The following is an 8,869-nucleotide window of genomic DNA, read 5'->3' on the forward strand; positions in this document are numbered from 1 at the left end:
AGACAACGTTCATGAGCGATGTCTATAATGGTCGATGTCTATAATGGGAGCGTAAGGGAGGGCCGCCTGTGCGGTGCGGACAGCATTCCAGTTGGTGATTTTGTGCGTTAGGTGACGGGCCTGTCTTTGCTTGTACGGTACTGTAATGGAGAGGATGTAATAATCGCTTCCTAGTGTATGACGCGTTGTGGTCCACGTAATACAAACAGGGTTGCGGCTCAGTGTCAAATCCGGGCTGGTGTCCGCGCTAACACTGTTACCAATCCTCGTGGGGGTGTTAAAGTTGTTGTGTATTGTGAGGCGGAGCTCTTGCACCAAGGAATAGAGACGCCGGCCTCGTCCAGTGGTGGTGCGGTAGCCCCAGTCAGTATGCTGACTGTTGAAGTCCCCTCCGATAATCAATGGATGCTTGCCTGCAAGACGATGGAGATCTCGCAATAGCGTTTCCAATGAAGCCATCGGGTGAGATGGTGGGTGGTATATATTGGCAATAAAAATCGATCGTATTCAGTGTGTATTTTGTATGATTTCTGTGATTACGCAGGGCGTCTCTGAGGTGATGTGATGGGTTTGGTGTGTAAGGTGTGTAATGGAGCGATGTATAAGTAAGTGTAAGTAAGTGTGGAGCATGTGTGGCCCGGTTTGAGGAGACAAAGGTTCTTGGCAAAAGTAAAGACAGGACAGCACGGATAAGCCTAGAAGCCTACCACATACAGAAACTTGGCAGCGAGTGCATCAGCGAACCTTCTTTATCTCTGTTCCAGGCTGAGATTGACTATTTTCAGAAGAGGGCAAATACGGGCTGGTTGGTACATGTTTTAAGAATTGGAAAAACAGCGCAATCAAAGACGAGACACAAGAGAAGGACAAAACTATTTTAATGCAGCTACTTAGATGGAAGATAAACCGAAGTGTGATGCCCTTGTCTACCCGCGCATGCGCTCGCGATTTGATGGCTCTGACTCAACCAGTTGACAGTTAGCGCTTGTGTGTGTTTCCTCTCTTTTTTGTCCGTGTCTTTGTTTGCGCTATAATACTTCTAATTCAGTATAAGTGTGGACGTCCTGGGTGTATTCGTGGCGTCTGAGAGAGGAGATGTGTAGCTAGGAAGTGTGGCAGGGCTATGTGTGTCCTGAAAGAGAAGGATGTGGGGCGTGGGAAGTGTGGGGAGAAGGAGCTGGAGGGGTGCGCGCTTGCCCCGGAAGTGGCGGCAGTTCCACTGCAGAATTGATAAGGAATTATGAGGTAGCCCCGCCATACTGGAGCTTTGGTGGGGTGAGGGCAGGTGGGTTGGTTGGGGAATTCTGTGGGGTAGGTGGGCGGGATTGACGTGGCAGACTGAGGTGTAGCGAGGGAAGGGCCTGCTCTATTGTTTGGAGGCGGGCGTCGTACTGTGCAAGGCTCATCTCTTGGGTGTGCACCATGCGCGTAAATGCCGCTTTAATTTGTTGCTCGAAGCGTTGGGAGAGGTGGTCGTTGAGGTGATTGAATTTTGCCTCTAGACGCGCGTCCATCTCAGCGAGTTTAGCGCCCAGGCGGGCCTCGAGCGATGTAAGGTCGGTCTGAGTAACGGGTGGGGGCTCTGTTGGCCGTTTTTTCTTGGGCGGTGGTGAGGGTGGGGATTGGGAGACGGACTCTTTCATGTTTCCTGTTGATGTTTGTGGTAGTGGAGTGTGTTGTGTGGGAGGTACGGTTGGCGGAAGCTGTGGAAGGATGGAGGTGGGGGTCTTGATAAGAGAGGTAAGACGACTCACCTCGTCTCGCAGGGCCTGGAGCTCCCGGTCACGGATATCGCCCTGTGTGGGCGGGGGGTCGGGGGCTTGCTGGCATTGTTGGTTCTTCCTGCGACTCTGTCCGCCCAGGAGAGTTGCCTAGACTGCTGGTCTTGGCGGCGACGAGACGATCATCGAGAGTTGCTGGAGCGACGGCCGCTGGTGCGGTCCGCGTCTCGGTCCGGTGTGCGGGAGGTGTGCAGTTGCGGTGAGGCGGGCGGTGAACGGCGTCCCCTGCCTTTACATCCTCTGGTACCCGTCATGTGGGCGTCACAGTATGCAGGCTGGGGTGCATGTCGGGGTGTCCTCTCGCGGGTGAGGGACGCCACATCTTGGGCAGTTGTGCGTGCGCTGAAGCGTGCACACATCCGCGTGGTGTCCTGGTTGAGGACAGTTGGTGCAGGCGTTCAGGTGTCCTCTGTACGGGGTGCAGGTGTGGAGACCGCCTCCGTAGGAGATGGTTCGGGGCACCGGACCCCCCCCCCCCCCCGGAAGGTGATAAGTATCGAACGGGTCTGTCCGATGCGACGGGCATCAATGATGGGGGCCCTAGGGTTGCCCGCAATGAGGTCTTCTAGAACCTGTGTGGGGGTTTCCTCCCATTAGGCGTTAGTGATTACACCATGTACTGCTCCATCCGGGGGGGGGGGCGATGTAGGCGCTGACGGCATAGGTTTTGTTTCTAATGGAGAGTTCCTTGATGGCGACCAGGCGGAGCGCGTCGGCTTGGTGAGGGGTGCTCATCGTGCAGGTGTTGTTGATGGGGTGAATACGTAACTGTGTGGCGTCTGGGTCTTGGAGGTGCTTGGCCGGAGCTATCAAGGCGAGGCGAAGCTGGCGCGGTGGAAGGTCGGTTGAAGAAAGGCCTCCGTTCGAGCGGAAGACAATCTTGTAATCGCTCGCAGGTAATGGTGGCTGGCGTTGCGACCTTTGTGCTGCGAGACGCGCCGCTCGCAGCTGGGACGCTTGGTGTATGGTATCTGCAGGTCGCGAGCCGGCGCAAGCGTTCGCCTGGTCCTGGATCTTCGGCGCATCTTTTTTACGGGCAGGTACGTTCAGGATATGAGTCCAGTCCCTGGGATCATAGTCCTTGGGGTTGATGGTCTCACCGAGCACCTGGACCTCCATGCTCTCGTTGTGGGGGATGTGGTTGGTGAACGCACGGTGGCGCGAGGCCTAGTGCGGCAGGTGGTCGGTTAGGGGCGATTTGCGGCCCGTGGGCCCACGTAGGATGACCCGTTAGCCACCCAATTAGACCTGATGGTAGCGCCCACCTTTAAGAACGGTGCGGTGAAGAGGTGGGCACTGCGTGGATCGTAATTCCAAGAAATCGCCTTGTTTGTCCAGAGCCGATGGGTAGCGCATTCGCACTCGCCGTCCCCCTCAGCTTAAAAGCGCTAAACGGGCAGCCTAAACAGATGAGCGGGAGCTTCGAGAGTAAAGGTAAGGCGCATAGTTGGCCCTCGGGGGCAGTGAGCTCCTCAGTCGCGCTTTAAGCTACGTGGCAGTAGTAACATGCGTGCTGCATGCGTTGGCATGACAACGTTGTGGCAGAAACGCGGCACTGAGGCCATAGGACGTCGGCTTTCATTACGTTCCATGGCGATGGCATTACCAACGTTCTAGACTCTGGTGATTTCAGGAAAGGAAGCATAGCTGGGTTCCTGGGTCAGTGGACGCCTCAATCGCGCTTTGAGGTTTGCGGCTGTGGTGAGCGAGAGGTGTGGGCTGCATGCATTAGCGCTGAGGATGATGGTGATAATGATGATGTCCTCAGGCTTAATGACACATACCCGCGGCGGTGGATTGGCGAGGGTGCATAGCGGACACAAACGCACTCATATACAAGTGGAGTATTCGGATAATTTTATGAAAAAATTGGCTCCGTTTTAGCTCTGGTTAAACCTAGTCGAATAGCGATAGCTACAGACCCCCTGCTGCACTTAGGCTTCGCTTGTAGTTAGACATGTTGTTCGGCGCGCTCCTCTTGAGTCTCTTCAGCACGCTGTCTCCTAGCTATTCACTTCATTTCTATGGCGATCCCTGGCCTCCTTCAGGCTGGCCGACTTCTCACCATCCATACCGCGGCCTCAACTATGGCTGCGGCGTGTTCTCCCGGTTATCACAGCTGCGGAGCGCGGGGTGTGACATCATACAGAGGGCGCAGCGAGCGCCCAACGGCAGGAGTGGTGGCCGCGCGGCGACTGCATGTGAAGAAAAAGAAGAAGAAGTTTATTCACATCACATTACATGATGCAGGAAGCCTGCAGAAAAAGCTGCCAGAAGCCAGCTTGACAGAGCCGCAGGCCCCATTTCATTGGCAGTTGGCGGAATGTCGTAAAAAAAAAGTTTATACACAGCACATTTTATCACAACATGTGAAGAAAAAAAGTGAAAATACAAGATATTACAAGATACGCTAAAACATATATTTTGTTACCACATTTCAGTGTAACACGTACTCACATTTTTAATACATTCATGGGGAAATATTATAGACACAAAATCACATTTACTTCGCTTTTAAAAGATCGCGCAGTGCTTTGAAAGTTATATTGTCGAGTTGGATGTTTTTAGCTTGCAAACTGTTTAGTAATCGGGGTAACTTGTTTTGCGGCATTCGTAGACCGCATGTAGTTCTACTTGTGTTAACCTTCCATGGTTCAAACTGACGCGTCTGGTATGAATCTACACTATTTTCTAGCTGAGCTATGTTCTGAATAGTACAATTGTTACATTTAGTTTCTTGTTTGAACAACATGCAAAGCCGGTAGTCATAGGATTTTGTTACTGGAATTACATTGTATTTTTTTAATAATTCATGTGTGTGGTAGTGCATTGGTACGTTTTCGACAGCTCTTAAAAACTTTTTTGGAGAATGAGCACCCTGTCTATATTAGATTTAGTAGTCGATGCCCATACCAAGTGACAATAATTAAGTCCAGGGGAGAAAAGACCATTATAAATCAGCATCAGAATGTGACGAGGGAATACATGGCGATTTCGCGAAACAATGCCTACTATTTGTGATAGTTTTTTGTAATATAATCTATGTGGGCATCCCATGACATTGTGTTTTGAAAAATGACACCCAGGGTTTTAAATCTAGACACAATCTCTACAGGAGTTGACCGTAGTGTAATTGTGTTTCGTGTGTGTATGTTTTTGTTTCTAGTATGATACAAAACTGCTTTAGTTTTATCAGCGTTAACCTTCAAGCTATTTTTTTGGGTCCATTCATCAAGCTTAGCAAGCGCTATATTTGCTGCAGCTATTAGCTCATCACTTGATTCTCCTGTGAAAAACACGCTTGTATCATCCGCATAATTCACAAAAGTAGCGGATGGAGCGGTACCGTAAACATCGTTCACGTACAAATTGAACAAAAAAGGGGCCCAGGATGCTGCCTTGTGGCACACCCTGGGAAACATGAAGTGCATCTGATAAAGAATCACCAATGGCTACAATTTGGGTACGATGTTTAAGGTAGGATTCCATAAGAACACCGGCCTTTCCGCGAATGCCATAATGTTCTAACTTCCTAATAAGTATTGCGTGGCTGATAGTGTCGAATGCTTTCGAGAAGTCAACGTAAAGGCCCAAGACTAGCTTACCTTTCTCCAAAGCGCTTAAAATGTGTTCTTTCTGCGTCAAGAGGGCAAGTTCTGTGCTAAATCCTTTGCGGAAACCGAACTGGCTTCTAGCTAGCAATTTGTGTTTTTCTTGAAATGCTGTCAATCGGTTTAAAATAACTTTTTTAAAGACTTTAGAAAAGACCGGAAGAATTAATATGGGCCGATAATTTCCCATATCATTTTTGTCACCTTTCTTATATAGCACGCTTACTCGAGCGACCTGCATTTTGGGCGGAAATATGGCCTGCTGAAAGCATAAATTAAGTACATGCATTAAGCATGGAGCAAGAAAATGCGCAACGTGTTTGATTGGTTTTACCTGAAATTCAATCTACGTCTTTGGTACTGCTATTTCTTAAATTGAGAATTATGCTTGCAAATTCTGTTTCACTTACTGGAGTCAGAAACACCGAGTTATCATTATGCGGAAAGTTTGCTAGCTCATTGGAGCAAATGGCGGTGTTACCTTGAACAAAATGTTGGTTGAAGGCGTACGCGAGGGTTTTTCCTGTTAACTCAGCATCATGTCTTTTTATCTTACACACTTTTTCCGTTCCTATCTTGTAATTTAGCATCGAGTTCAGTCTACGCCAAACTGCATCCATTTGTCCTGCTGCAGGCATAAATATATTGTCTAAATATTCACGTCTGGCTTTTTTTATATCTTTATCTAGACGATTACGGAAAGCTTTAAATTCTAGTAGTATTTTTTGTCCTTGCTTTTGACAAACTGGTGGTACAAGTTATTCTTTTTTCTAATCCTCGCGGAAAGTTCTCCGTTAACCCATGGTTTTCGGATTTTTCTACCGTTCTTCCTTGCTACTAAATGAAAACTCTCCTCATAGATTGGTTTCAGTATTTTCATGAATGTGTCATAAGCAACGTTGGCATCTTCGCTACCAAAAACTTGTATCCCACGAAGTGCGTGAAACTTTGCTATAAAACTTGGAAAGGTTGCAGTGTGTCATATGTTGAACGAAATTGTATGCCGTGCTTTATTTTTGCTGAACTGACTTTTGGCGCACAAAAATATAGGCCAGTGGTCACTGAGATCTGACGTAAGTACACCCGCTTTGATTCTACATGCGTCAATATTAGTAAGGAACACATCAATTAATGAGGATGAACTTTCTGTCATTCTCGTCGGCATATCAATAGTGTTCCTAATACCATGCGTGTTCAACAAAACAGAAAAGTTAGTTTGCAAAGAAGCATTCATCATATTTATGTTAATATCACCACCAAATATAATACTATAATGATTAATATTAACAAACGACAACAGCGTTTCTAAGTAGTCAAAGAAAGGCGCCATCTTTCCATGTGGAGGACGGTAACAAACTACCAACAAATTGTTGTGAACAAGAACAGATACAATTTCATAATCATCTGTAACGATGGAAAAATTTTCAACCAGTTCATATTCGTACATTTTGTTTATCAAAATGCAAATTTCGCCACCCCTTCCAGAGGAACGATTTAAGTAACAAGATTCATACCCAGCAAGTTTATAAACGTCGGTGCTGTCCGTTGACCATGTCTCAGTAAACAATACACAATCTAGTGACTCATTTAGCTCATCAAGAAGTAAATCCAGACCTAATTTTTTATATTTGATTGATCTTATGTTCAGATGAAAGCATTTGAATGACTGCAAAAACGGTTTCCCTATGTGTTTCTGGAAGTCGTGCGGCAAAACGTAGAACGCCATATCCATGGGTCATCCGCTTTTAGGCAAGCTTCTCCAGGTCGCCAACGCTCGCTACCAATTCGGCATTCAGTCCATCAGCCTTTCGTACCAGAACTCGGCCATTGCTATGCCACACGTATTTGTATTTCTTAACTTTTGCCCACTTCTTAGCTTCGAACAACAGTGCACGGGTTCTTTTCGTTAGGTTTTCTAGCACGAAGATATTTCCGTTGCAGTTTCTTTCTGTTTTGCCACCACGCGTCCCTGTCAGCTTGCCTTGCGAACCGACAAATTATGCCTGGGATCTTATCTTTTTTTGCTGGCAGACGGTGAACTGCCACTACATCATTCTGTGAGAGTGCAGGAAGTTTAATTCGGGCAGTCAGTGCATTTATCTTATCCAATAGGTTTTCTTTTTCAGTTTCTTGGATGCCATGAAATTCTAGGTTGAGGCGGCGGCTCTTCCATTCAAGCTCATCAATGTCATCTTTCAGTTGAGCGACATCATCATTCTGTGTTTCGACCTTTTCCACCCTCTTCCTGAGTTCTTTCACCTCGCGCTCGTTCCGCTCTGTGCGTGAAAGCAAATCATCGTACTGGTCGCTTAACAGCTGCAATGAGTCTTCGATACCGTCAATCGTTTCTTTAAGAGGCAGCAGCTGGTCAAGCTTATCACTAATTGCCATCATCCAGATTTTCAGATCCACGCTATCATCACTGGCGAGTTTTGCATCCTGCGTAGCCGGCGTGCGTGCTTTCGAGCGCCTACAAAAGATGCAGCGCCAGGCTTTACGGTATTCATCTCCCTTTGTTTTGAGCGTAGCATCGGTAATTCCGGCGCATTTCCCAGTGTGGTATCTGTGACCACACTCACTGCAGTCAATAGTGCCATCTGACGAAGTGAAACCTACAGAACACGCAGAGCACTGCAAATGTGGGGGCATTGTCACAAAACGTCACACCTTGGCAGCAGCAGCAGCGATTGAAATGATACCTAAAACATTGATATGTGGACCTGACTTCCACTAACCTGCAAGATCACAATGAAGATGTGGCTTGAGATGCTGCTCGCTCGTCGGTGCCGCTGCTGCCAATGCGATCGGCCAGTCCAGTCTCGCTGTATTTGTAGCCTTCCGTCGATGTCAGCGCTCGGTGTTGGTCTTAGCGGCGTAGGAAGGCAGCTTCCAGGGTGATAGGCGTCGTTCTTGACCACCAGCGATGCGCATGTGCCCGAACAGTCAGCGCAGCTCTGTATCTGCAAGATCACAATGAAGATGTGGCTTGAGATGCTGCTCGCTCGTCGGTGCCGCTGCTGCCGAGTTGCCGGAGAATCGAGGACGACGATGATATCAACACTATTTTCCACCAGATAAGCAGGCCTCCTACTCCCCATCTCCGGCACGTAGGCCTTGGTGCCTGGGGCCCCGACCTTGCAGGCAAAGAGGTCTTGGCTCTTCGCGGCTTCTTCCGCCAGGCGGATGGCTTGTTGCTGTGGAGCACGGGCCTCGCTCCGCGGCAGGGCTTCCCATGTTTCTCTACAATTTATATTTTCTTTAGCCCCTGGGGAGCTAGCGCATTCCCGGATTTTGTGGTAGAGGGTCCCTCTCGCCCCACAGTGCTTGCACTTATCGTTTTCTTTGTTATCTCTATGAACATGATATGCCCAGAGAGGGTTTACAAAGTTCCCAGCTTGGAGGCGCCGCCATTGCCTCCCTATTGTTTAGACATTTATCCGGTGGTGGCACCAGTCTCCTCTGTAACCTATAATTTTC

General features: G+C 48.3%; 1 pseudogene; it reads right to left on the minus strand.

Moving 5' to 3' along the window:
* Positions 1-7,137: 7,137 nt before the first annotated feature.
* LOC149334683 (uncharacterized) lies at positions 7,138-7,783 on the minus strand (annotated as a pseudogene).
* Positions 7,784-8,869: the final 1,086 nt, after the last annotated feature.

Source organism: Amblyomma mixtum, chromosome 8 (genome assembly GCF_055824585.1).
Source record: "Amblyomma mixtum isolate Tamu chromosome 8, ASM5582458v1, whole genome shotgun sequence".
In the NCBI taxonomy this organism is placed as follows: domain Eukaryota; kingdom Metazoa; phylum Arthropoda; class Arachnida; order Ixodida; family Ixodidae; genus Amblyomma; species Amblyomma mixtum.